The following is a 26,183-nucleotide window of genomic DNA, read 5'->3' on the forward strand; positions in this document are numbered from 1 at the left end:
AGCAATTTCTTCTCCAAGTTAGTTTTATTATACCTGATATAAGATTTTTAAAAATGAGGCTGGGCGCAGTGGCTCAAGCCTGTAATCCCAGCACTTTGGGAAGCTGAGGTGGGTGGTTCACGAGGTCAGGAGATCGAGACCATCCTGGCTAACACGGTGAAACCCCGTCTCTACTAAAAATATAAAAACAAAAATTAGCCAGGCGTGGTGCTGGGTGCCTGTAGTCCCAGTTACTCAGGAGGCTGAGGCAGGAGAATGGTGTGAACCCGGGAGGCAGAGCTTGCAGTGAGCAGAGATCGCACCACTGCACTCCAGCCTGGGTGACAGAGTGAGACTCCATCTCAAAAAAAAAAAAAAAAAAAAGATTTTAAAAAATGGAATTGCTCTCTTATTTCAGACTATACTCATATTCTTGAGCTTCTAAAAGTTCTCTTTTTTATTTGAAATGAAAACAATTACTGCAGTGTATTATGGTGAATTACATCTAAAAATCCAAACCATTTCTGCAGCAAATTCTATTTAACTGTCCTAATATCCTCTGTTAATATGGGTTTCACTAGAGAGATAAAAAATTAAATGTTTGCCAGAGTGATGCATTAATAACTCAAAACCCTTAATTATAGCAGTGCCCAATTTAATTAAATCCTACATTACAAACTGTCGGCCTTCATATCATGGACCCCAAGTTGAATGGTTTATAGCTGAGCTATTAAAAAAGTTATTTCATATTTCAGAATATGATACAAGTTCTTCACTTAAGAGAGAATAATCTTTGTTTTCAACTGGAAAAAAAAATACTCTATACAAACCCAACATTGACAATGTAGGCATAGCTTTTATTTCATTAAAAATATTCTTGCACACTTCTTTGATAATTTCTGTTACCCTAAATTAGTAACTTTTGAAAATGAAACAAAAGATGCCAGAAAGGAAGATAAAGAAGGTGTCTCATGTAAATTTTCTCTACATAAATATAAAGAACTTAATTTAAATTTTAAGAACTAAACGAATAGCAATCTGTGTATTCAAATACTACTTGTTTTTAAAGTGATATTGATTCTCTGAAAAAGCTCTTAAACTCTACTCTTTTTTCTCCCTTATCACATGATTATTATGGGTCTCAGGATTAGAATAATGGATTACAAACTTGAGCATGAATGAGAATCACCTGGAGGGCTTGTTAAAAACGGATTTCTGGGCCCCTTTCACATAATTTCTGATGCAGTAGCCTGGGAATAGCTCAGGAATTTTATTTCCTACAAGTTTCTAGGTAATACAGATTCTCCTGATCCTTTTTTACTCATGGTGGGCTCCTCTGACAACTGATAGCTTAGGCTAAGGAGAAGACTCAGAGTTTGCACAGCCACACATGACAGTCAGTGTGGCAGCTGATCATTTCAGAAAGACAGCCATGGATTTAGGGTGGGGATTTGAGTCAGAAGGCTTTCACTGTTATAGAGACTGCATTTAGCCATGTGGGCAATAAACCAATTGTGCCTACATAATGAAGTCTCCATAAGACTGGATCCTAAAACTCAAGTGAACTTCTGGGTTGGTAATACCCCAGGCATATTTTCACACATGAATATCAGCAGGTAATAAATCCTGAGGACAATGCAAATTTCAAATTTAGTACTCTCCGGCAGTCAGCCCTAAGAGTCTCTCTCTTTAGCTGATTCTAGTTTGTAACCTTTCCCCTTAATAAGTACATCCATGAGTATAAATACCCATAAGTATAGTAGCTCGCTATGCATTTCATGGGTCTTTTTAGTGAATTATTAAACATGAGTGTGGTTTTAAAAGTTGTCTTGTAGGACTCTCTTTTTTTAATTTCGGACTCTTCCCTGTAACCCTAATTTCTTGCAGCTGGGGTCAGAAGTTTTGGGCAGATTTGACATTCTGGAGAACTGTGCCTTAAACCTCAAAGTCCAGTTTACTCTAGGTTTGGGGGTGGGAAAATGAAAGAGGGGAAGTGAATAAAAGAAAGAAAGACAGTGAGGAGAGTGACAGAGAGAAAAAAAAAGTGGCCACGGGATGCCATGAATGAGGGTGAAACCACTTTATTTGTGCCTCAGAGGATACTTTTACCCTCAGTACAGGTGTCCCTCAATATCTGTGGGTGATGGGCTCCAGGACCCCTGAAGACATCAAAATTTACTTATGCTCAAGTCCCTGGTATAACAAGGTGTAGTATTTTCATGTGACCTACACATATCTTCCCGTCTATTTTATCATCTTTACTTATTACACCTAATAGCAATTAAATACTGTGTGAATAGTTGTTATACTATGTTGTTTAGAAAATAATGACAAGAAGAAAAAGTCTGTACATGTTCAGGAGAGACATACCCATCTATTTTCTTTTTAAAAATATTTTCAATCTGCGGTTAGTGGAATCTAGGGACGTAGAGCCCATGAGTATGTAGGAACCACTGTATTAGCTTTTCGCCATATACCAGTAATCTCCGTATCACTGTAGCTAGTTACACCTCCTAGGAGACAAAAGAAAACCTGAGTGAAGGCTTTTGGTGTTGCCATCTTCAGTACGCTAATATAATCTATCTCTTAGATTTCTATGTATCTCAAAATCTATAATACTACATCATATAAATTCCTGTGGTTTAGACATCCTATGGTTTTTGGAATATTTAAAGTATTGAAGGATCCAGAAACATTATATCAAAAAGTTAGATAGCATCCATTTTATGTATTAAAAGAGAAAGAAAATCATCTGTTTTTCTTTTATATGCTTGTCACAAGAGCCCACACTAGCTCCAAACAAGATATAAAAATGCCAACAGAATACTTCTCCTTTGAGATAGAGAGAGCTTCTATAAAGGGAGAAAAAGTCGGCTGAGTACTCTTCAGTTCTTTAGGGGTTGTGTCAGGGGGTGTCAGGGGTGGGAGAAGGTCCACTTATTCTTTCTCCTCAGTAAAGATTATTCTAATACTGTTAAATTTATTTATTCTTTCTCCTCAGTAAAGTTTACTCTAATACTGTTGAGTATCTCTAGAGTAATATTAAGAATCTCTCAAATGAATTCACTGAGATGTGACAAATAATTGCCATTGATGGCAACTCTGTGGCACTTTAGAGTACAACTATCTGATGTGTTATATTTTTCTGTATATTTTATATGTTCATTACTTTAAATTGTATTTATTCTCTTCAACTACAGATTTTTCAGTGGAGTTGTAAATTTTATGTACAAGTTCAAGAAAGAACTGGACACTTTCTATATGCAGAGCTCTGTGCCAGACTTTGTTCTGGATAAAAAATGAAGGAAAAATGACAAAAAGTGTCTACTCAGAAGGCACTAGAAAAGAACAACTGTGGCTGCAATGGTTTCTATTTAGCATGGTAACGAAGTAATTACAATTCTTCCATTATATTTGAATCCTCTACACTCTTTGCATATACTTGGTCCTCAAAAATATTAATTGAATGCTTAAACTTTTTATAGCTTTAAAGTTAAAAAAAATGCATATATTGGCCGGGCACGGTGGCTCGCGCCTATAATCCCAGCACTTTGGGAGACCAAGACCATCCTGGCTAACACAGTGAAACACCGTCTCTACTAAAAGTACAAAAAAATTAGCCAGGCATGGTGGTGGGCGCCTGTAGTCCCAGCCACTTGGGAGGCTGAGGTAGGAGAATGTCCTGAACCCAGGAAGCTGAGCTTGCAGTGAGCCGAGATCGTGCCACTTCACTCCAGCCTGGGTAACAGAGTGAGACTCTGTCTCAAAAAAAAGAAAAAAGCATATATTTATGAGCATCCCATTTAGGTGGACTAATTCTAGGGGGAACATAAAGGAGAGAGCTCTGTGTTCCAAAAAATAACTGAAAAAATTACTTCTGCAATTATTTAATTCCGTAAAATAAAAATACAAAAAATGCATGCATCTTCATCTCAAGGAAAGATGGATATCAATACAGAATTTTTATGGATGCACACAATGAAGAATAAATATTACTTGTTACCCACATTTTCTGAAACTGTGTTTGATAGTAGTACTCTGACTCCCCTTCCTCAAAATTTATTCTGCTGCTTTTGTATTTTATATGTATTTAATCATTTCAATTATATTGGTGATCCCTGGGATTTTAAAATTAGATATGCTTTTATACAAAGATCTTTCAAAGCTCTTAGTAGAAGTATGGAGTAGTAAGAAAATGTGGTTTGAAGTGGGTTTATTTTTCTGTTTCTTTATAATGACACATTTTAATAACTTTTTAAGGTTTTAATGTCAAAAATATATGTCTGCACCATCTTCTAATATAATCATCTACCTAGAAAAATGAGTACAAGATCTACATGAGGAAAACTACAAAACTTTGAAGAAAAATATCAAAACAAACTAAGTGAAGATATTCTATATTTGCATGTAGAAAGACTCAATACTGTCAAGATGTTAGTTCTTTTCAATTTGATCTAGAGAATTAATGCAATCCCAGTAAAAATACCAGTGAATTACTTTGTAGATATCAATAAACTGATTCTAAAGTTTGTATGGAGAGGCAGAAGATCAGAATAGCCAACACAATACTTAAGGAGAAAAACAAAGTTGGAAGACTGATACTACCGACTTGAAGACTTACTATACAGCTACAGAAATCAAGCCAATGTGTTCTTGGTAAAAGAATGATCACATAGATTAAATGAACTAGAATAAAAATCTTCAAAATAGACCAACATAGAGTCAACTGATCTTTGACAGAGGAGCCTGTGCAATACAATGAAGAAAAGATGGTCTTTCTCAACAAATGATGTTGGAACAACAGTCATTCTACATGTAACAAAAATTAATCTAAATACAGATTTTACACTCTTCACAAAATTAACAACAACAAAAAAACTGGATCACAGACCTAAACGTAAAACACAAACCTATAAAATTCCTGGACCATAATGTAGGAGAAAATCTTGGGTTTGGTGATGGCTTTTTTTTTTTTTTTTTTTTTTGCGGTGAGGGGGGATGGAGTCTCGTTCTGTCACCCAGGCTGGAGTGCAGTGGCATGATCTCAGCTCACTGCAACCTCTGCCTCCTGGGTTCAAGTGATTCTTCTGCCTCAGCCTCCCAAGTAGCTAGGATTACAGGCTCACACCACCACACCTGGCTAATTTTTGTATTTTTAGTAGAGAGGGGGTTTCACCATGTTCGTCAGGCTGGTCTCAAACTCCTGACCTCGTGATCCTCCCGCCTCACCCTCCCAAAGTGCTAGGATTACAGGCGTGAGCCACCATGCCTGGCCAGCTTTTTAGATATACCACTAAAGGCTCAATCTGTGGGGAAAAAAATTAATAAATTGGACAAAATTAAAATATAAAACTTCTGCTCTCTGAAAGACACTGTCAAAAGGACAAGAAGACGAGCCACAGCCTGGGAGAAAACAATGTTTGTGAAAAATGTATCTGATAAAGAATTATTTAAAATACCCGAAGAACACTTAAAAGTCAACAATAAAAAAAAAATGAACAACTCAGTTACAAAATGAAGCAAGGAATTAACAAACACCTCATCAAAGAAGATATTTTGATGGCTAATAAGCATATGAAAAGGTGTTCTACATCATATGACATTAGAGAAACAAAAATTAAAATAACAATAATATATATTACTACACATCTATTAGAATGGCCAAAATCCAGAACACTGAGAACACCAAATGCTCGTAAGGATGGACAGCAACAGAAACTCTCATTGAGTGCTGGTGGAAGTGCAAAATGGTCCAACCACTTTGGGAGAAATTTGGTTGTTTCTTAAAAACTAAATACACTGGTACCTTACAACCCCAAAATTGTGCCCTTTGATATTTACCAAAAGAAGTAAAAAATGTATGTCCATGTAAAAATCTGCACTCTGATTATTAGAGTACCTTTACTTGTAATTGTCAAAACTAAGGAACAATCAAGATTTCCTTCATCAGGGAAATGGGTAAATTGTGTTACATCCAGACAACGGCATATTAATTAGTGCCAAAAAGATATGAGCTATTAAGCCATTAAAATGTTCTTCAATGCATATTACTAAGTGAAAACCAGCCTGAACAGGCTGCATATCATTTAATTCCCAATATAAGGAAGATATTCTGGAAAAACAAAACTATGAAGACAGTAAAAAGATCAATGATTGATAGGAATTGGAAAGGAGGAAGGAATGAATATTTGTAGCATACAGGATTTTTAGGGTAATGACCACTACTCTGTATGATACTACAATGATGGATTCATGTCATTGGAATGTATAACACAAAGAGTAAACTCTAACGTAAAATATAGACTGGTTGATAACGATGTATCAGTGTAGGCTTCATCAGGTATAATGAAGGTAAAATGGTGGTGAGGCATATTGATATTGGGGGAGAATATGCTTGTGGGAGGCTGGGGGTATATGGGAAATCTCTGTACCTTCTAATCAGTTTTGTGGTGAATCTAAACTCCTATGACAAATAGTCTGCATGTATGCATGTATTTTTGTATCTGTCTATCTATCCATCCATTATGATGTGAATAGTTATGGTATTCTATTGTATGACTGGAGCCTAATAGACTTAATCCTAACCTATATTGTATTACTGACTTGAGCTGTTTCAAAACTTTCAAGCTAAAATTTAGTAACGGGAAAGAAAGCTTGTTATAGTATAATGGTAACTAATAAAAGTAAAAGAAATGATGAAGTTAGAAACCCAATATTGAGTGCTAAAACTAGTCTCGAAGTGTCTGTGTAAAAAGTACTGTTACATTACAAAGGGGAAAAATACAGTGAAGAAAATTGGAGAATACCATATTAATTATATCATCAAAACTAATATCACTATTATGGAAGCAAATTCCATGTTCTCGCTAATACAATGCACTGAAATGGACACATTGTTTCAGTTGTGTACCTGCCAAGAGTATATACATCGAATTGCTAATGAGTAAACATCCAACAGAATTAAACAGAGAGACATTCAACAAAATAACTGGCCAGTGATGTAGGCACAGAAACAAATGTAAAGGCTCAGGATTTTCTCTGAATTAAAGTTGACTAAAAACACATGTTAAGTAAATGCAATGTGACTCCTGTATGGGAAAAAGTCATCAGTCTTTAATGGCATTATTAGGCATTTGAAACAATTTGAGTATGAATATGAGGCAATCGTGTTGTATTTATATTTCTTCAGTTTTGGCAAAGAAACTAAACCTAACATAATTTTCTTCTTCTTGTGATATTAGAATTAAATTATTAAGAGGAAAGGAACAGAATTTCTATTTTCTTGTTTTCAAAAGAAAAAATATATATCATACACATACACAAGAGTATACATACATATGCAAACATATTTTAGATACTGAGAAAATATCTAAAAGAAGATAAATAAGAAAGAGAATGAGAGGAGAGGGAGAAGAAGAAAAACAGAGAAAATAGGAGCAAAATATGAACAAATCAAATAGGGGCATACACGGAAAATCCTGGTGAAAGTTATTATATTAATCCTTGTAAATGTTATAAATTTGAAATTACATAAATTTACACACAAAAAAGAAAATACCTGCACAGTTATGACAAACATAAAACAATTTTATTATTTTATTCACAGGAAAAATTCCTACAAGAATCTTTTCTTATTTAGTAACGCATATAAATAAACTTTTGAATATAGAATTTCATTTTACTTGATTTAAAATTATAAACTAATTATGAAAGTATTTCAGTAGTTGCCATCCAGAACTTTGGTCTATTTCTCAATTTGTACCTACATTTCTCTTTTTATTTCACAATAATGCTTGATAGTGTTTGTGTGTGTCTATGTGGGCGGGGGGCGGGGAGCGTGGGAGGTGGAGTAGTTTATTGAGAGACCTGGTCATTTCTTGTTGATAAATAGGCATGCAGATCGAAATATAGATGTTTGTTTGTTTGTTTGTTGAGACAGAGTCTCACTCTGTCACCCAGGCTGGAGCGCAGTGGCGCCATCTCGGCTCACTGCAAGCTCGGCCTCCTGAGTTCATGCCAGTCTCCTGCCTCAGCCTCCCTGGTAGCTGGGACTACAGGCGTGTGCCACCACGCTGGGCTAATTTTGTGTGTGTGTGTGTGTGTGTGTGTGTTTTTAGTAGAGACGGGGTTTTACCGTGTTAGCCAGGATGGTCTCGATCTCCTGACCTTGTGATTCGCCCGCCTCGGCCTCCCAAAGTGCTGGGATTACAGACGTGAGCCACCGTGCCTGGCCCGAAATATAGTTTTATCTGTCTCTGTCATCTCTGCCTCTGTCCTTCTCTCTCAATCTTAAATACACAAATAGATATTACTGATGCAATATTAAATAAAATAAACTTTTGCTTGTATATAATTTCAGTTTCTGCAAATATACAGATATATAGAGATTTTAGGATTTTCTAAACTAAAACTGTCTATTCCAGTAAGGAGTAATGAGTGACTCCTGAATTAGAGGTGATTTCCTTTTTTTTTTTTTTAATTTAATTTTTGATTTCTATCTTTTGTACAGACATGGTCTTGCTTTGTTATTCAGGCTGGTCTCAAATTCCTGGCTTCAAGCAATTCTCCTGACTCAGCCTCCCAAAATGCTGGCTGGGATTATAGACATAAGTCACCATGCCCAGCCTAGAGAGGATTTTCTACAAGAATTTCTATAGCATTTAAAGAGACAGGAATTGCAAAAAATCTAAGTAATTTTATTGAACTATACCACAACTTCCTAGTTGGACTGAATGCACCATGAGTTGTTCAGGAGTAGTAATTTGCAGCATAACATGAATGTCCTGACATTAATGCAGTATAACTTTGCCCTTCACTTTATGTATGTGTGTATTGGCTGCCTTTGTGCTCTTTCAACAGCTATTGAAGAGATTATTTACCCTTCACACCGTGTCTTTCTTTATCTTCACTCTATCAAATGGCCTTTTTGCATCCATGAATTGACTCATTAGAGGAGTTGCAAATGTGGTAAATTCCATGAGAAGAGCACATCATTGTCTAGAACCTGAAAAATATTGCTTTTGGTTTGAAAAGCAGTTTGGATAAAATAAGGCTTTTAACACAATGGTCTTTGAATGTGCTCAAAGATTTTATCTTGCTTAGTAAAATTCAATAATTTTCTCTATACTTATTCATTGTTATGCTATTTTTCTAAATATTTAATATTTTGCTATTTTAAACATTCATCATTTTTCAATTATATTTTCTACCCAATTATTACTGATGTAAGAAAAAACAATTGTTGGCTGGGCACGGTGGCTCAAGCCTGAATTCCCAGCCCTTTGGGAGGCCAAGGCAGGTGGATTGCCTGAGCTCAGGAGTTCGAGACCAGCCTGGGCAACACAGTGAAACCTCGTCTCTAGTAAAATACAAAAAAATTAGCTGGCCATGATGGCATGAACCTGTAATCCCAGTCACTTGAGAGGCTGAGGCAGGAGAATTGCTTGAACCTGCAAGACGGAGGTTGCAGTGAGCTGAGATTGTGCCATTGCACTCCAGCCTGGGCAACAGAGTGAGATGCCATCTCAAAGAAAAAAAAAAAAGTAGAAGTAAAAGAAAAAGCTATTGTTTTAGAATTCCATCACATGAAAACTTCTCTTGAGTGTCTTACATTATTTTCATTGTTGACTTAAATAATTTGGGTCTTTGTTTAAAACAGTTATTCATTAGTAGATAAAGAAAGTATGCTTGTATTCTTAATTGGGTTTAAGTTCATATACAAAATGAATGTTGTATTTTTTCAGAAGTCTTTTTTGGCTATCCAGGTAATGGTAATTTCTTATTTTCTTATTGATGTCATTGATTATATAAATTTATTCACTAGTATTGGATAAACTTTATGCTTTTATTATAGTTCATTTATGATAATGCTCTGTTATTTTTCAAGTACTCTATAGAAACAGCTTTTTAAATAATAATGAGAAAACTTTGATATGTGCCAGATATATTCAAGACTTTGAGGTACCTACATAAATCAGGAAACATTGCTATGTCCAATTAAAGACATAACTTGCTGCTTCAAAAGATCTGCTTGGCTAACATATTAAACCCAGGAATTTCTGACTTTAAAGCTTGAACTCTTGGTTTTTTTTTTGTTTTTTTGTTTTTTTTCTTATCACACTCAACTGCCGTTTTCAATATTGTGATGTCACTTAAGTATCCTCTAGGGAAGCTAAAGGCCTCCAGAATTTACCAGATAAGGTTAAGAGATAATTCTTATGTTATTTTAAATATTACTGAGCTAAGAAAAAAAATCTAATTTTTTAAATGTACTCAGTACTTATAACAAACATTGGTATATGGACATAAATGTTGAACAATTACAACACAAATACAAACTCTATATTTCAAAATATCATATTGTATGCCTTAAATACAGATACTATTTCTGTCAATTAAAAAATACTATAGCACCTATAAAAAGAAATAATTTTCAAAATATTGAAAACAAATGAATTATGTCAAGAAAGGCTTTCCAATTATTAATATTAATGACAGAAGAATACATGGAATACAATAATTTTTTTAATATTAAAGCTAGATTGATTTTTGTATGAGTTAGACAGCTACCTCATATTTTACACAAAAATAATTATAGGAAGCTTAAATATTTAAGTGTGAGATAAAAAATTGCAACACATTAAAAATAAACAGATACTAAAAATTAATCACTGTGTCAAAACAAAAATCCACAGATTATGGAAAAATGTTGATATGAGGTAAAAGGTGTTTACTATGTATGCTAATAGATATACTTTCATCAGTTTAAAAATAAATATAAGAAAGAAAACTTTTAGAGACATGATCTCACTCTGTTGCCCAGACATGATCACTGGATGAATGGATGAATTTCAGAGACACAATCCTAGCTCACTGCAGCCTTGAATTCCTGGGCTCAAGAAATCCTCCCATCTCAGCCTCCCAGCATGCTGAGATTACAGGTGTGAGCCACTGCACCTTAATTTTAAATGAATCTTTAAAATTAAGTTTAATAAAATCATGCAAATCTCAGTTTTACATGTACAAATGCCTTTAAAAAGTTATTGTTAAAGAAAAAATCTATAAACATATGCAAAGTTTAATTTTATTATTAATCAAAAAACACAATAACAGGAATTTTTTATTGTAAACTGGCAAAAGTAGAAATGATGGCAATGCCCAGTGTTATTAAGACCTTTGGGAAAAAAAAAAAAAAAAAAAAAGACCTTTGGAAAATGGTTAAATTCATACACTCTTGAAGGAAGGGTAAATTTGAAGAGAAAAATCTCAAGGGAGAGGGACCAAAATGCAGACAACATCATAAAATTCTTTGAAAAATGACATATACTTGTTTCAGCTCACCTTTTTAAAGAGTACATCCTATGAAAGCAAACAACATATTTTCAGAGTTCTATATTCATGTTATATTCATTATGAATTTTATATAGAAATCAATAAATTGTAAAAACGTTTAAATATCCAATACAATGTGATTAGATAAACAAAATATGGTACACTAATAGAAGGAAAAACTCAAGCAGTATCTCCCAAGAGGAGATGAATAATAAAATTGAAATAGTTAATGAAAAACATACATTTAGTATTTTGTTAGTCTTGAATATGATTGCAGCCTTTTTTTAAACAACCTTTCAACTTAGACTTTTTAATCAAAATGTAATGTGGGTTAATAACAGACATTTTAAAAATCACAGGTAATATGGTTTTGATCTATGTCCCCACCCAAATCTCATGTCGAAATGTAATTCCCAGCGTTGGAGGTGGGGCCTGGTGGGAGGTGATTGGATCATAAGAGTGGTTTCTCATGATTTAACACCACCACTCCTCACTCCTCTCTGTTGTCCTCAGGATAGTGAGTTCTCAAGGTAGCTGAATGTTTAAAAGTGTGTGCACCTCCCCCATCTCTCTTCCTTCTGGTCTGGCCACATCAAACCTGCTTGATTCCCCTCCAGCTTCTGCCATAATTGTAAGTTTTCTGAGGCTTCTCCAGAACCATATGCTGCCATGTTTCCTGTACAGCCTGCAGAACCATGAGCCAATTAAACCTCTTTTTGTTATCAATTAGTCTCAGGTTTTTCTTTATAGCAGTGGAAGAATCGACTAATACAGAAAACTGGTACCAAGGAGTAGACCATTGCAATCAAGGTACCCAAAAATGTGGAAGCAGATTTAAAACTGGGTAATGGGCAGAGTTTGGAACAATTTGGAGGGCTCAGAAGAAGACAGGAAGATGAGGGAAAGTTTGGAACTCCCTAGAAACTGGTTACATTGTTGTGACCAAAATGCTGATAGTGATATGAACAGTGAAGTCCAGGCTGAGGAGGTCTCAGATGGAGATGAGGAACTTATTGGGAATGGAAGTAAAGGTCACTTTTCTTATGTCTTGGCAAAGAGTTTGGCTATATTACACCTCTGCTCTAGGGATCTATGGAATTTTGAACTTGAGAGTGATGATTTAGGGTATCTGGCAGAAAAAATTTCTCAGCAGCAAGGCATTCCAAAAGTGGCCTGGTTGCTTCTAACTACCTATACTCATATGTATGAGCAAATAAATGACCTGAAATAGGAACTCAATTTTAAAAGGAAGCAGAGCATGTTTGGGAAATTTGCACCCTGGCCATGCAGTAGAAAAGAAAAACCCATTTTCTGGGGAGGAATTCAAACTGGCTACAGAAATTTGTATAAGTAAAGAGGAGCCAAGTGCTGATATCCAAGACAATGGGGTAAAGGCCTCAAAGGTATTTCAGAGACCTTCTTGGCAGCCCCCTTCCATCACAGGCCCAGAGGCCTAGGGGGACTGAATGATGTATGTGAGGCCCAGGGCTCCACTGCTGTGGAGCCTCAGGACACTGCCTCCGGTATTCTGGTGGCTCCAGTTCCAGATGTGTCTCCTACTCCAGCTTTGGATTAAAGGGGCCCAGAAACAGCTTAGGTTGATGCTCCAGCAGGTGTAAGCCAGAAGCCTTGGTGGTTTTCCCAAAATGTTAAGCCTGCTGGTGTGCGGAGTGCAAGTATTGAGGCTTGGGAGCCTCCAACTGGATTTCAGAGGATGTATGGAAATGCCTGGATGTGCAGGCAGAAGTCTGGTACAGAAGCAGAGCCCTCAGGAAGAAGCTCTTCTAGGGCAGAGCAGAAGAGAAATGTGGGGTTGGAGCCCTCACACAGAGTCCCCACTGGGGCACTGTATAGGTGAACTATGGGAAGAGGGCCTCCATCCTCCAGACCCCAGAAAGGTAGATCCACTAACAGCTTGTGCCATGAGCCTGGAAAAGCTGGAGGCACTCAATGCCAAAAATGAAAGAGCCACAGGTGCTATACCAGGAGGGGAGATGCCCAAGGCTCTGGGAGCCCATCTGTTGCATTAGCTTGCCTTCAATGTGAGGCATGGAGTCAAAGGAGATTTTGGAGCTTTAAGATTTAATGACTGCCAAGCTGTGTTTTGGATTTGCATGGGGCCTGTGGAGCTTTTTTTTTGTTTTTTTTTTTTTTTTTTTTTTTTTTTTTTTGGCCAATCTCTCTCATTTGGAATGGGAACCTTTACCCAATGCCTGTAACCCCATTCTATCTTGGAAGTAACTAACTTATTTTTGATTTTACAGGCTCAAAGGCAGAAGGGATTTGTCTTGTCTCAAATGAAACTTTGGACTGGGACATTTGAGTTAAGGCTGGAATGAGTCAAGAGTTTGGGGGACGGTTGTGAAGGGATGATTGTGACACAGCCAGGTGGGAGCAGGTCCCTGGCAAAACTCCAGCCAGCCTGCACACTGCAGTGGAGCCTCAGGAAGTTTGCAACATCTACAACAGGGAGGAGCCTGACACCTTCTCTTCCTGGGATTCAAACTTCAACACTCTAGCAGGCACTCTGGCCTTGAAGAGAGTCCCTGTTTCCCCGTTTCCTTCATTTTTACTCAGTAAAACCCTGTCTTACTCACCATTTAAATTGTCTGTAACCCTGAATTTTCATGGCCATGGAACAAAAAACCCATATTTAGCTGAATTAAGAAAAAGTCCTGCAACAATTGTCTTTTAAAACGTGAGAAGGGAATGAGATTTGGAAGGGGCCAAGTGCAGAATCATATGGTTTGAATCTGTGTGCCCACCCTAATCTCATGTTGAAATGTAATTCCCAGTATTAGGAGGTGGGGCCTGGTGAGAAGGGAGGTGATTGAATCATGAGAGCAGTTTCTCATGGTTTAACACCATTCCTATGACAATGTTGTCATAGGCATCGTGAGTTCTCATGGGACCTAGTTATTTAAAAGTGTGTACACTTTCCCCCTCTCTCTTCCTTTTGCTCTTACCATGTAAGACCTGCCTGCTTCTCCTCCACCTTCTGCCATGATCATAATTTTTCTGAGGCCTTCCCAGAACCAGATGCTGCCATGCTTTCTGTACAGCCTGTAGAACCATGAGCCAATTAGACTTCTTTGCTTTATAAATTACCCAATCAGTCACAGGTATTTCTTTACAGCAGTGTGAGAAGGAATGCAACAAGGGAGGCTAAAGAAAATAATTTAAATCACTCTGAAGTAAATAACCACAAATATTTATATATACATACATATATTTTTTCAAAAATAAAGAAATTAAAATGAGTAAGAGTTCAGCTGTGACACTTGTTGGAAGACTGTGAAAAGCACAAATTCCAATTATTTGAAAGAAATCTTTAATCCTAAAGTATTGTGATAGCATCACTGTTACCATTGCTTTTTAAATAATAATTTTTTGTGTGTAGAATTTTTGAAGAGCCAGTAAGGTAACAGGGAGTTTCCATTTAAAAAAATTTATAGAATTTTGTTTTCCTAAACTCTAATTAAATTCTTATTAAATAAATTAGGAAAATAATGTAGTTTAAAAATACATTTGATTTCTTATTTTTCACTTGTTGACCTACAAGAAAAAGACTGAAGCACAAAATATAATTTTAAGAGTTTACATGAACCAAAGTGAGGTTAGCTGTGTGGGGCACACTTCCAGGTAGTTTTGGGGAGAGCTCCATCAACCCTTGTTACCAACTGGTTTTTAAAGGCAAAGAAAACAAGGAGTGGACTGATACAAGGTTATCTAATAGGAATTCTCATTGACTACAGAGATATCATCGATTAGTGATTGGCTATACATTATTGAGTTAATGTTATGAGTTAGGGTGCCCATCACATGGGATTTAAAGGCTTCTTGGCATCAGTTAATCTAGAACTCACACAGCAAGTGCCTTTAAGATGTAATTGTTTTGCTCTAATGGGAGACATGTGACTGCTATTTCATTCAAATTCCTTTCTGGGTCTCATAATTTACAGGAGCTCACATTCCTCAGATAAAAATGTACTTTTTTTTCTTCACAGATTAAACTGTCATTTATTTTAAATGATAGTATCAAAAGGATTGCTTGTTACAGTTAAAAATAATACAAGTTCAAAGTAGTCATAAGGTTGTGTTATTTGTGAATATGTCAGAGGCATTTGAACCAGAGTGATCTATCCAGAAGAGGCACTGGCTGGGTAAAATGAGACTGACCTGCTGGGCTGCATTCCCAGGAACCTAGGCATTCATAATCATAAGATGTTGATGGTCAAGGGAACAGATTAATAATGTTTACTAAACAGACCCAGGACTTAACAGACCCAGAAAGTGTCCTGATGTCCCCACATCTTAAAGACAAAAGCATTCTTAGTTTAAGAATATTTTGCTTTAAGATAATTATGTAGATTTTTGCAAAATCAGTAGAATTACACAAAGATTAACAATCCTTTGTCATGAGCCCTAGTGGTATAGCATATATACATATACATATGTGTGTATACATATATGCACACATATATGTGTGTGTTTGTGTGTGTGTATATATACACACATACATATATTTGTGTGTTTGTGTGTGTGTGTGTATATGTGTGTGTGTGTGTGTGTATATATATATGATATGATTTGGCTATGTCCCACTCAAATCTCATCTTGAATTGTAACTCCCACAATTCCCATGTGTCATGAGAGGGACCAGTGAGAGGTAATTGAATCATGGGGGTGGGCCTTTCTCATGCTGTTTTCATGATAGTGAATACGTCTCACAAGATCTGATGGTTGCATAAAGAGAAGTTTCCCTGTACAAGCTTTCTCTCTTTGCCTTCCATCATCCATGTAAGACGTGACATGCTCCTCCTTGCCTTCTGCCATGATTGTGAGGCCTGCCCAGCCATATGGAACTGTAAGTCCATTAAAACTCTTTTTCTTTCCAATCTCAAGTATGTCTTTATCAGCAGCGTGAAAACAGACTAATGCAATATTTTTCTTTGTTTTTTGCTTTTTTAACTTCTATATAAACAAGGGTTCTGCCTAAGGTGGGCATGTTTCTCTTCTTGCTTTCAGGAATGCCCTCCTCTGTGGAGTAGCCATTGTTTTTGTTTATTTCTCTCATAAACTTCCTTTCACTTAACTTTGTAGTCTAGCCCCAAATTCTTTCTCGTGTAAGATCTAAGAATCCTCTCTTGGGACTCCTTTCCAGTGACAGTTATGGTAAATATTTAGCATGACAGTTGTGCCAGGGGACCAAAAAACTTTTACTATGGCACTTATTGGAAAATTATGAAAAGCACAAACTCCAATTATTTGGAAAAAACCCACCTACTTCTATAATATTATTTGATAACATAATTGCTACAATTGCTTTTCTAAGAATAAATTTGTGTGTGTGTGTGTGTGTATTTGTGTGTGTATGTGTGTGTGTGTAGAATTATTGAAGAGTTAGTGAGGTAACAGGATGTTTCCATTTAAGAAAGTTTATAGAATTTTGTTTTCCTAGAGGAATGAAAATTTGTCCAGTAGAAAATGGCCTGGTACAGGACAGTGGAGGAATGATGACTGGAACTGACTTAGAGGCTCTAATAGTAAGCTTTTATGCCATCTATGCAACCCCTAGCAATCACAAAATTTTTCATGGTTTATTGTCTTAGAATTGGTTAATTGTGTTACATTTTTTAAAAATATAATTTCTTATTTTATACTTCTGTAATTTGATTCTATCTTCTAGTTCTATGAAATGAATAGTTTACTCAGTTCATTTTTTTCATATATATGTGTTATTACAGCTTATTGGAAATTTGCAAAAAATGTGCTGCATGATATAAATTTTTGAATACTAATGAGGTGTGTGTGTGTGTGTGTATATATATATACACACATACATATACATAAAACTATTAACAATGACTTTCTGATAATATAGTTATTAATAATTTTTTTATTTTTTAAGAATTTTAAAATATTTGGTACTGCTTTCTTGATAAGAAAATACATATTTACATGGTAAACCTATATATTGAAAACTTAAGTAAAATATTAAATAAATAATGTCAGTTTATGATAAAATGTTGATAAAATTTGAAAAGAAACTGTGTTAGGCCATTTTCACCCTGCTATGAAGAACTACCTGAGACTGGGTAGTTTATAGAAAGAGGTTTAATTGACTCACAATTCACATGGCTGGGGAGGCCTCAGGAAGCTTACAGTCATGGCAGAAGGTAAAGGAGAAACAATGCATGTCTTACATGACAGAAGAAGAGAGAGGGTAAAGGGGGAAGTGCCAGTTTAATACCATCAGATCTCGTGAGAACTCACTCACTATCATGAGGAAAGCATGAGGAAAGCTACCCTCTTATCCAGTCATCTCCCACCTGGTCCCTTCTTTGACACACATGGGGATTACAATTCATGATGAGATTTGTGTAGAGACACAGAGCCAAATCTTATCAGGAACCCATTAAATTCACACTATATGCTGCATTCACTCATCATGTTAAAAAATACAAGTTAGTACCCTTCGCATTTTACTCTTTTGCATTAAAAAGGTTATATATGTATGTGTATCTGCAATTTTAAAGAATATAAGTTAGACATTTTTACTCTTTTGTAACTGTTTTGGGTCTAAGGAAGTTTTTTTAGTAAAAAGGGTCATTGTTGCCAATAGAGAAAAATAATTAGATTGCAACGCATTATCTGAAACGTTTTTTGCTTTATAAAACATTTTCCAGCAAAGTTTCTATAAAAAATGGAATTTCTCCCCCTTAGGTTATATTTCACAAGGATTATGAGTATTAGGTGTCTTTCTTTTGATACCTGCCATGAAAGCTCTGCCTGGATAAAACCAGCCAAACAGGCTAATCTCCTATAGCTATTTGTGATAGTCACTATGCATGAGAATGATAAGTGAGGGATGCAACTCAAGTGTTCCCACTGGGAAGAAAGTCTATCATCATCTGTCTAACATTGCTATGGCTCCTTAAATGAAGGATTCAATACTTGGGATCATTTTGAAAATATGCCAAAGCCATCTTTGCTCACTAATCCCTCTGACAGTTGAAATGCTATAATGAAAATATTACAAAAGTGGTTCTTATAAGAGACATTCATATGTTTTCCCTAAAGATTAGGGCACTGTTTTCAACACCTTTATCTCAATTAGTATTTCTTCTTATAAGACTAATGCTTGGTTTCCACACGCATATTTTCAATAATTATATTTATTGAATAATTATAATTATTAGTTGTCCTTTATTGGGTTATGAACTGATATTAAAAATTAAAAGATGAATAAAAATCAGATATAGCAATATAGCACATCAAAATCTGAGTATGATAAATAATATTTCAGGTAATTATTCATTAAATTCAAGTAAAAATATAATCAGTAGGAGTAAATATAGAAACGTCTAAATTAATGCCAACTTCACTGAGGGCTATTTGACAATATGTATTGAGGGCTGAAATCAATGTGATTCCCTGTCCCTATATTGAACAATACTGGACAATTTCTGTGTCTTTATCGTAAAATGCTAGGGACAATCAAATATTTGTTTCTGGAAGATATGACAGTGAGCCAACTAAAATAGCTTTTCTTTTTTCTTTTTCTTTTTTTTTTTTTTTTTGAGACAGTCTTGCACTGTCACCCAGGCAGGAGTGTAGTGGTGCGATCTTGGCTCACTGCAAGCTCTGCCTCCCAGGTTCACGCCATTCTTCTGCCTCAGCCTCCCCAGTAGCTGGGACAACAGGCGCCCACCACCACACCTGGCTAATTTTTTGTATTTTTTTTTTTTTTTTTTTGGTAGAGACAGGATTTCACTGTGTTACCCAGGATGGTCTCGATCTCCTGACCTCGTGATCTCCCCGCCTCGGCCTCCCAAAGTGCTGGGATTACAGACGTGAGCCACCGCACCCAGCCTAATATAGCTTTCTTATCAAGACTAACAGATTACTCAAGACTTACTTCAAGACCCTTAATTCACGTTGCCAGTCAATTCAAAGCTACTTTATCATAAATTGTTCCTAATCTTAGGCATTTACACAGATTACAAGTCCCATCTTAATATTATACAAATCAGGTCATCAAACTCTGTAACTATCCTCAATTATTTTCATACTGAGACACTACTAATACTATTTCAAGTTGATATTCCCTCCTTATTGCAGTAAATCTCATCAATTTAAATTTGCTTAATCAACAGCTTTTTCAGGTGGTCTTTGTGGAGGGCAACAGTCAATAGCTTCAAAGCACTTAAAGAAACAAATATTCAATAATAGAGATATGTTCATTTGATTAGCGTATGTTCATAAGGCAGAATGCCATAACATAATGAAAAATCAAGGATTAAAAAAAATAGATGGACATCTTGTATTATATTCAAAAGGACTGAAAACAAATGATAATCAAAATTATTTTTGTATTCTACTCCACCCAAATCTGTTATTTCTCAATTTTATTCACTTCAGTTAAGAATTTTAACACCTATCTTGTTGCTCCAGCCAAAAATCATAAGGATTATTTTGGTTACGCTTTTTGTCCCTATTCCCTGTCTACATATATTGTATTGACCTTTACATTTTGCTTTAATTACAAAGTATACATGTTCCCTTTTTTTATTTGTATTTTCTAATAATGAAGTTGTTGGGGCTCAGGACATACCACCCCAAAATGGGACTGTAGGAGACTACTCTATGGTATCACAAAATATACTTCTTGGCATATTTTGAGATAACTATTCAGAGAAGCTGCAGACACAGGAATAGATCTGAAAAGCTGTCCTTTTGTAAAAGAAATTTACATCTATCTACATTAGTAAACAGCAAATGTAAGAACAGGCTTTCTCTGAGCCTCCTTATCTGTCTAAAACAGATCTAGAAAAGATCATATCAATGCTTAGCCCAGAAAGAATTTTGCATAGCCTATCACCTATTCTGAAGGCTGCCTGAGAAACTTGATCTGTATAGTAAAACAACCTTTGTTCATCATGGATGTCCTCCCTTCAACCTCCTATGGCTTGTGTTGCCACCTCTCCACAACAAGCCCCTATTTCTTTCTGTAGCTCAAAATGCTATTTAAGCTTCAACCATCTGGCCCCTCTTTGAGTCTTATATTTTGTGGGATTCCTGTGCATATGCATATAATAAATTTGTATGTCTTTTCTCCCTTTCTTTTCTTTCTTTTTTTTTTTTTTTTAAGAGATAGAGTCTTGCTCTTTTTTATTTTTTAAGAGATAGAGTCTTGCCAGGTTGGAATGCAGTGACCTGGGATGGATCACAGCTTACTGTAGCCACAAACTCCTGGGCTCAAGGGATCATCCTGCCTCAGCCTCCTGAATAGCTGGACTACAGGCATGAACCAGAGCATCCAGATTTGTCTTACTAATCTGTCTACTGTCAAGATCATTACAGAGCTCAGACCTTCAGAGGGTGGAAGAAAAGTTTTCTTCACCTTTAAAAAGTCATTACTGGCAGGGCACGGTGGCTCATGCCTGTAATCCCAGCACTTTGGGAAACTGAGGCAGGCGGATCATGAGGTCAGGAGATCGAGACCAACCTGGCTAACATGGTGAAACCCTGTCTCTACTAAAAAACACAAAAAATTAGCTGGACGTGGTGGTGGGTGACTGTAGTCCCAGCTACTGGGGAGGCTGAGGCAAGAAAATAGTGTGAACCCGGGAGGCGGAGCTTGCAGTGAGCGGAGATTGCGCCACCGCACTCCAGCCTAGGCGACAGAGCGAGACTCCATCTCAAAAAAACAAAACAAAACAAAACAAACAAAAACAAAAAACAAGGCATTGTTATGTCTTTCCAAGGATACCATAATAGCAGCTGCCCTTCTTCTATTCTTAGCCTTTAAACTAATTCTCAACATAGCAGCCCATTGGTTCATTTATGAATACAAATTAGATACAGCGTAAATCACTATAAACATCTATTTATTGCAATTAGAATAAAACATAAATTCTTATTTATGGCATTTCCTTAATAATGTAGGTAAATACATATTCTTACCTCTCTAACTTCGTCTCCTATTATTCTCTTTCTAGCTCACAAAAGTCAGCTTCACTGACATCCTGTGTTATTTTTCAACTAAGTCAAACTCTCACCACTTTGAGCCTTTACTGCTGTTAATTTCATAGGAATTTGCTTCTCCAGCATTTCCTTATTTTTTGAATATTATTGGGAAATACAATTTTAAGATAATCTTCCCCAGCCCAAAAATGCTTTTCAAAAAGGTGGTAGAGAAAGAAAACACATATGTTGGTTTGCGTATTTTGGCAACATTATCATTTTACAACTTTATTTTCGAAAAATGGTCGCACACACACAATTTCTAAAAAATTTCACAGAGGAACAATTGTTCAGGCCAAAAAAGAGGAGACAATGTTACTTCCCCTTCTCTGAACATGACTGATGCTGGGCAGCTATTCAGGAGCTAAATGGTCTCTTTAGACAAAGAGTCATATGAATTTGATATTTTTCTTTTCAAGTTCTTGAGAGTATTAGTGTTCTTTCTCAAAAACATAGGCCAATCATTTGTGAGGAATTTAAAAGGAAGAGAGTATTTAAAATAATAACCATACAATACCAAACAACAAACAAACAAACAAAACTATTTACATCACAATTACGTTTTGGGCCTTGTCTTCTAATACAGTGAGGCCAAAGTAATCATACATCTGGTTAGACCAGGGAGCAAGGTGGGGCATACTTTGAAAGCTGACATATTTCGTATATGATCTCTCAAGTTGTACTCCTCTAGGAAAACTACCCTCCTGCCTTCTCCACTGCATCTTTCCTAAATTCTTATCTCTTTTCTGAACAATATGACATTTATTCTTATTTATAATTTTTAAATATATTTAAATTATTTTTTTCATAGAGACAGGATCTCCCTCTGTTGCCCAGGCTGGTCTCCAACTCCTGGACTCTAGTGATCCTCCTACCTCAGCCTCCCAAAGTGCTGGGACTATAGATGTGAGCTACCATGTCCAGACAACATACTATAACATTTATTATACTACCACTTTTTTTTAAAGCAATTGTCATAGATGATTAACTGTGTGCATGTTTGGAAGGTTTATTCACATTGTCAACAAAAGGTCATGAGATCTTTAGAGAAAAAAGGGAAAGCTTATTTTCTATTAAAAAATAATCCGTAGATTGAGGAGGCATAACATTCAATACAAATAGAAGTATGCTTTCCACAGAACAAAGGGAGGGACTGGCTTAAATAGGGAAAGTTCTCACCTAGGTTATCAACCAGGTCCACTTAGGCAAATGAAAGTTTCAAACTTGTTCATTTCTGATTGGTCAAAATTGTTGACCCTGATGAGATAGTTTCTAGACCCCAAATCGGCCAAGTCTCTGTCAGATGTTTCTTTCAAACAGCCAGTGAGTGACAGGGAGAGTTTCTGGTCACAGTTAATCCTGACACTGACAACGGAAACTTCTTTGGCTTGGTTGTAAAAAGGAGGTCCTGTGGCACTTAGATCTTTCTAAGAATGCAGAGTACGTGATTGTTCCCTCTCTTAACTATGGTGGCCTGGTTCTGTTTTAACTTTGAGAAGCTCAGTTAGCCAAGAAGAGTCCATTTTGTCTGTTAGTGGGGGAAAATTTAAACAACACATGGATAATAATGTCTTAAATTCTTAAAGAGCTAGTTTCTCATTATTCTACGTATCTCTCCACATATATCTACAAGTTGAGAACATTTGAAATACTTACTAAATTGATGTTTTGTACATGGAAACTCTACAAACTTATATTTTTGCCATGACATTATTTTTCCTGTGTCCTAGATGTTCAATGCCATGAGGTTTTATTGAACATTTAAAAGTCATATTTTGTATAAAATGTTAGTATTTCGAATAATTTCAAGAAGTTTCATATCTCTGTCTATCTGAGGACATTTCACTAAGCAAAGAGCCTAAAGATGTTTCTCTAAAAGTTCGGCAGTGTGGAACTTCTCTCAGAATATTTCTTCATGGGGATTTCCTTGGATTGGCTTTACTCGTGTATCATTTAGCAGTCAGCAATTCACTTACTTATTTTGTACTTCTCCTTGGCCATCCTTTGCCAGAACAATTAGATTCCACAACAAGAAATAAATTTGGTCCTAAACATTTTAAAATTATTTCCTTTACTCTTGGATATGTGTTTACAATTTATTCTAAATAAGTCAAATATAAAATAAGATTAGCTCTTACTGTTGGAAAACAACAGTTTTATATTGAAATTACTTTTTAGCCACTTTATATTTCAAGGGGAAACATATTTCTATGTGCAATACTTAGTTGAGTGCTTTGGAATGAGCCACTGAGGAATAGAGAACTTGCCTTCAAGTTTTCATGACACCACTTGTGAATAGAGTTCTGGGCAATCTTTTTTTTTTTTTTTCGCATTGGAGTTTTGTATAGCAGGTAGCTGGAACGCTCTTCTCCCATCAATCAGACATTCATAAAAGAAGTTTACGTATGTGTCTCTTGCAACTGAGAAGATAGATTTTTGGTTAATAAGGAAAAATGTGTTATTTATTTTTTTAAAAAAGGCTTTTTTATATACGTTAAAGATAATAAGTCTTTAACTTTGTGAAAAAGAATTTTTGATACTATTCCATTGATCAAACTTAGATACCATTGATCTTTCACATTCTTTAATGAGTTAAGTTAAAGAACCAAAAATAAATTCAGGGTAATGGTTAAATTTTATAAGTGCTATTTTTTAAAATTTCTATTAAAGCATGTTATATTTTTGCTCTTCTTTAGTTTTCTATAATGTTTAATTCTCCATTTCTTTTTTTCTGATTTTACCAATGTAGAAAAAATGTAGTCAATAGAGCAAGTTCCAAATTCCAAGTTAATATGCCTTTAGCAAGTGTTTTCTAGGCTTAAAATTGTAGTTGTACTCTCATATTTAACGAGAGATAAGTGAACTGACTATTTTCATATCTGGTGGTATTTACTATAGTTATATTTGCACTTTGCAAAAGTACTCCAGAAAGGTATATCTTTGCCCCAAGGTGTGTTTTTCTTTAATTTCTAATAGACAGAAGTTTTCCCCACTTATGTGGAACAGGACTCATGAGATGTCACCAGTAAGCTGTGACACTGTTGTGGCACTTAGTGGAGATCTATTCAGAACATCAATATAATCATCATTTGAATGCAGACGTCATCAGTTTCTCTTCAATGCCTTCTTCATTCTATTTATTTTGTGCACATATAACAATATTTTGCCAAACTACAATTCCCAGACATTGGAAACTAGCAAACTTTAATAACTATAAAAATTAGAACAATATATACATATTTTCAATGACATTCAGAATATAAAGCAATGCTATTTAGTTTGCTAGACACAAGAAAGTCAATAATTTCAGAATAAAGGATTGTTCTCCAAACTTAATCTAACTTTATAAACTGTTGATTATGTTGTTCTTACTTATCAAGTTTCACTATTTACAATTACGAATTCTGTCACAGACTGCATCTAGATTGAAAACAGCCTTCTATGGATTGTTGATTTAGGGTCATGGTCTCTGAAGTCACATGTAAGTCAATCAAACGGTATGTAAGAGCGTCAGAAAAAAATATTACAATTGAATTTATAATTAGTTTTAAAATCTCACCCTTTAAAAATGTGAATGTTTTGATTCAAATATTGTATATTGTGTATGATATAAAATACATTAGTATGGTAGTGTGTAACTATAACTTATAAACACATAAATAGAAATGTTGATAGGAAATTCAAGAACATTAAATAATTCATTGTAAGGAGGCATACAGGGAAGAAAGAAGAAGCCTTGCGAGGTTCTCTTTACCTCTATTTAGTTTCATACCAGGACAGCTCTAGTTTTGTGTGTTTTACATAATGTGCTTTAATATTATAATTTATCTGTCAGAAAAATAATTTCCACCAATAATTTTATTTTATTTATTTATTTAGGGACAGGGACTCGCTCTGTTGTCCAGGCTGGAGTGCAACGGCCCAGTCTTGGCTCACTGCAACTTCTGCCTCCCAGATTCAAGATATTCTCATCTCCAGCCTCCCAAGTAGCTAGGATTACAGGTGTGGGTCACCACACTCAGCTAATTTTTGTATTTTTAGTAGAGATGGGGTTTTACTATGTTGGTCAGGCTGGTATTGAACTCCTGGCCTCAAGTAATCTGCCCATCTCAGCCTCCCAAAGTGCTGGGATTACAGATGTGAGCCACCACACCCAGCCTTTATTTGTTTTTTTAAATTGACACATTATAATTGTACATATTTAAGGTATACAATTTAATGTTTTAATATGTATATATGCTGTTCATTTATCAAATCAGAGATATTTAACATATCTATCACCTCATGCATTTATCATTTCTTTGTATTGAAAACACTCAAAAGCCTCTCTTCTAGCTATTTTGTAGTATACAATATATCACTGGCACTAATGATTTTTAAATATTCATTGAAAACCACTATTAAGGGGCAGGATGGCATTGTCATGTTGAGCCAGTAGAAACCATGTTAGTAACATATGTATATATATCTGAATACAACTGCAATTATTGTTTTATTTTTTTCCTCCCTAAAGCCTCCTTTAGTTTTTCTCATTGTTTTCAAAGGCTGCATGATAGTTTATTACGTGGTTTCATTGTAAATCATTTTGAACAGTTTCAATTGGCAAAATGCTCTCTTCTTCCAATTTTCAACATTTATTTATATTCCTTAACATTATTTTTAGAGAAAAAAATAAATTTAGAGAAATCTGAAGAAGAAATGCATTCTGGTTTTAGAGTTGATAAAATAAGAACATTTTAAGGAAGAGACACTTGAGCAAAGAGCTGAGTAACCATTGGTAATGAAATAAGCAAAGACAGAGGGAAGACAATGCAAAGCTAAGTATGTGCTCTAAGGGCTATATG

General features: G+C 35.5%; 1 long non-coding RNA gene across 1 annotated transcript in view; it reads right to left on the reverse strand.

The window, feature by feature from the left end:
• Positions 1-26,183, reverse strand: part of LOC112605269 — a 557,341-nt gene that overhangs the window by 86,657 nt on the left and 444,501 nt on the right. Inside the window, exon 3 of the long non-coding RNA XR_003115386.1 lies at positions 23,905-23,911. This is a non-coding gene — a long non-coding RNA (uncharacterized LOC112605269). The remainder of the gene's footprint in view (positions 1-23,904; positions 23,912-26,183) is intronic.

This window comes from Theropithecus gelada, chromosome 13 (assembly GCF_003255815.1).
Source record: "Theropithecus gelada isolate Dixy chromosome 13, Tgel_1.0, whole genome shotgun sequence".
NCBI classification, from domain to species: Eukaryota; Metazoa; Chordata; class Mammalia; order Primates; family Cercopithecidae; genus Theropithecus; species Theropithecus gelada.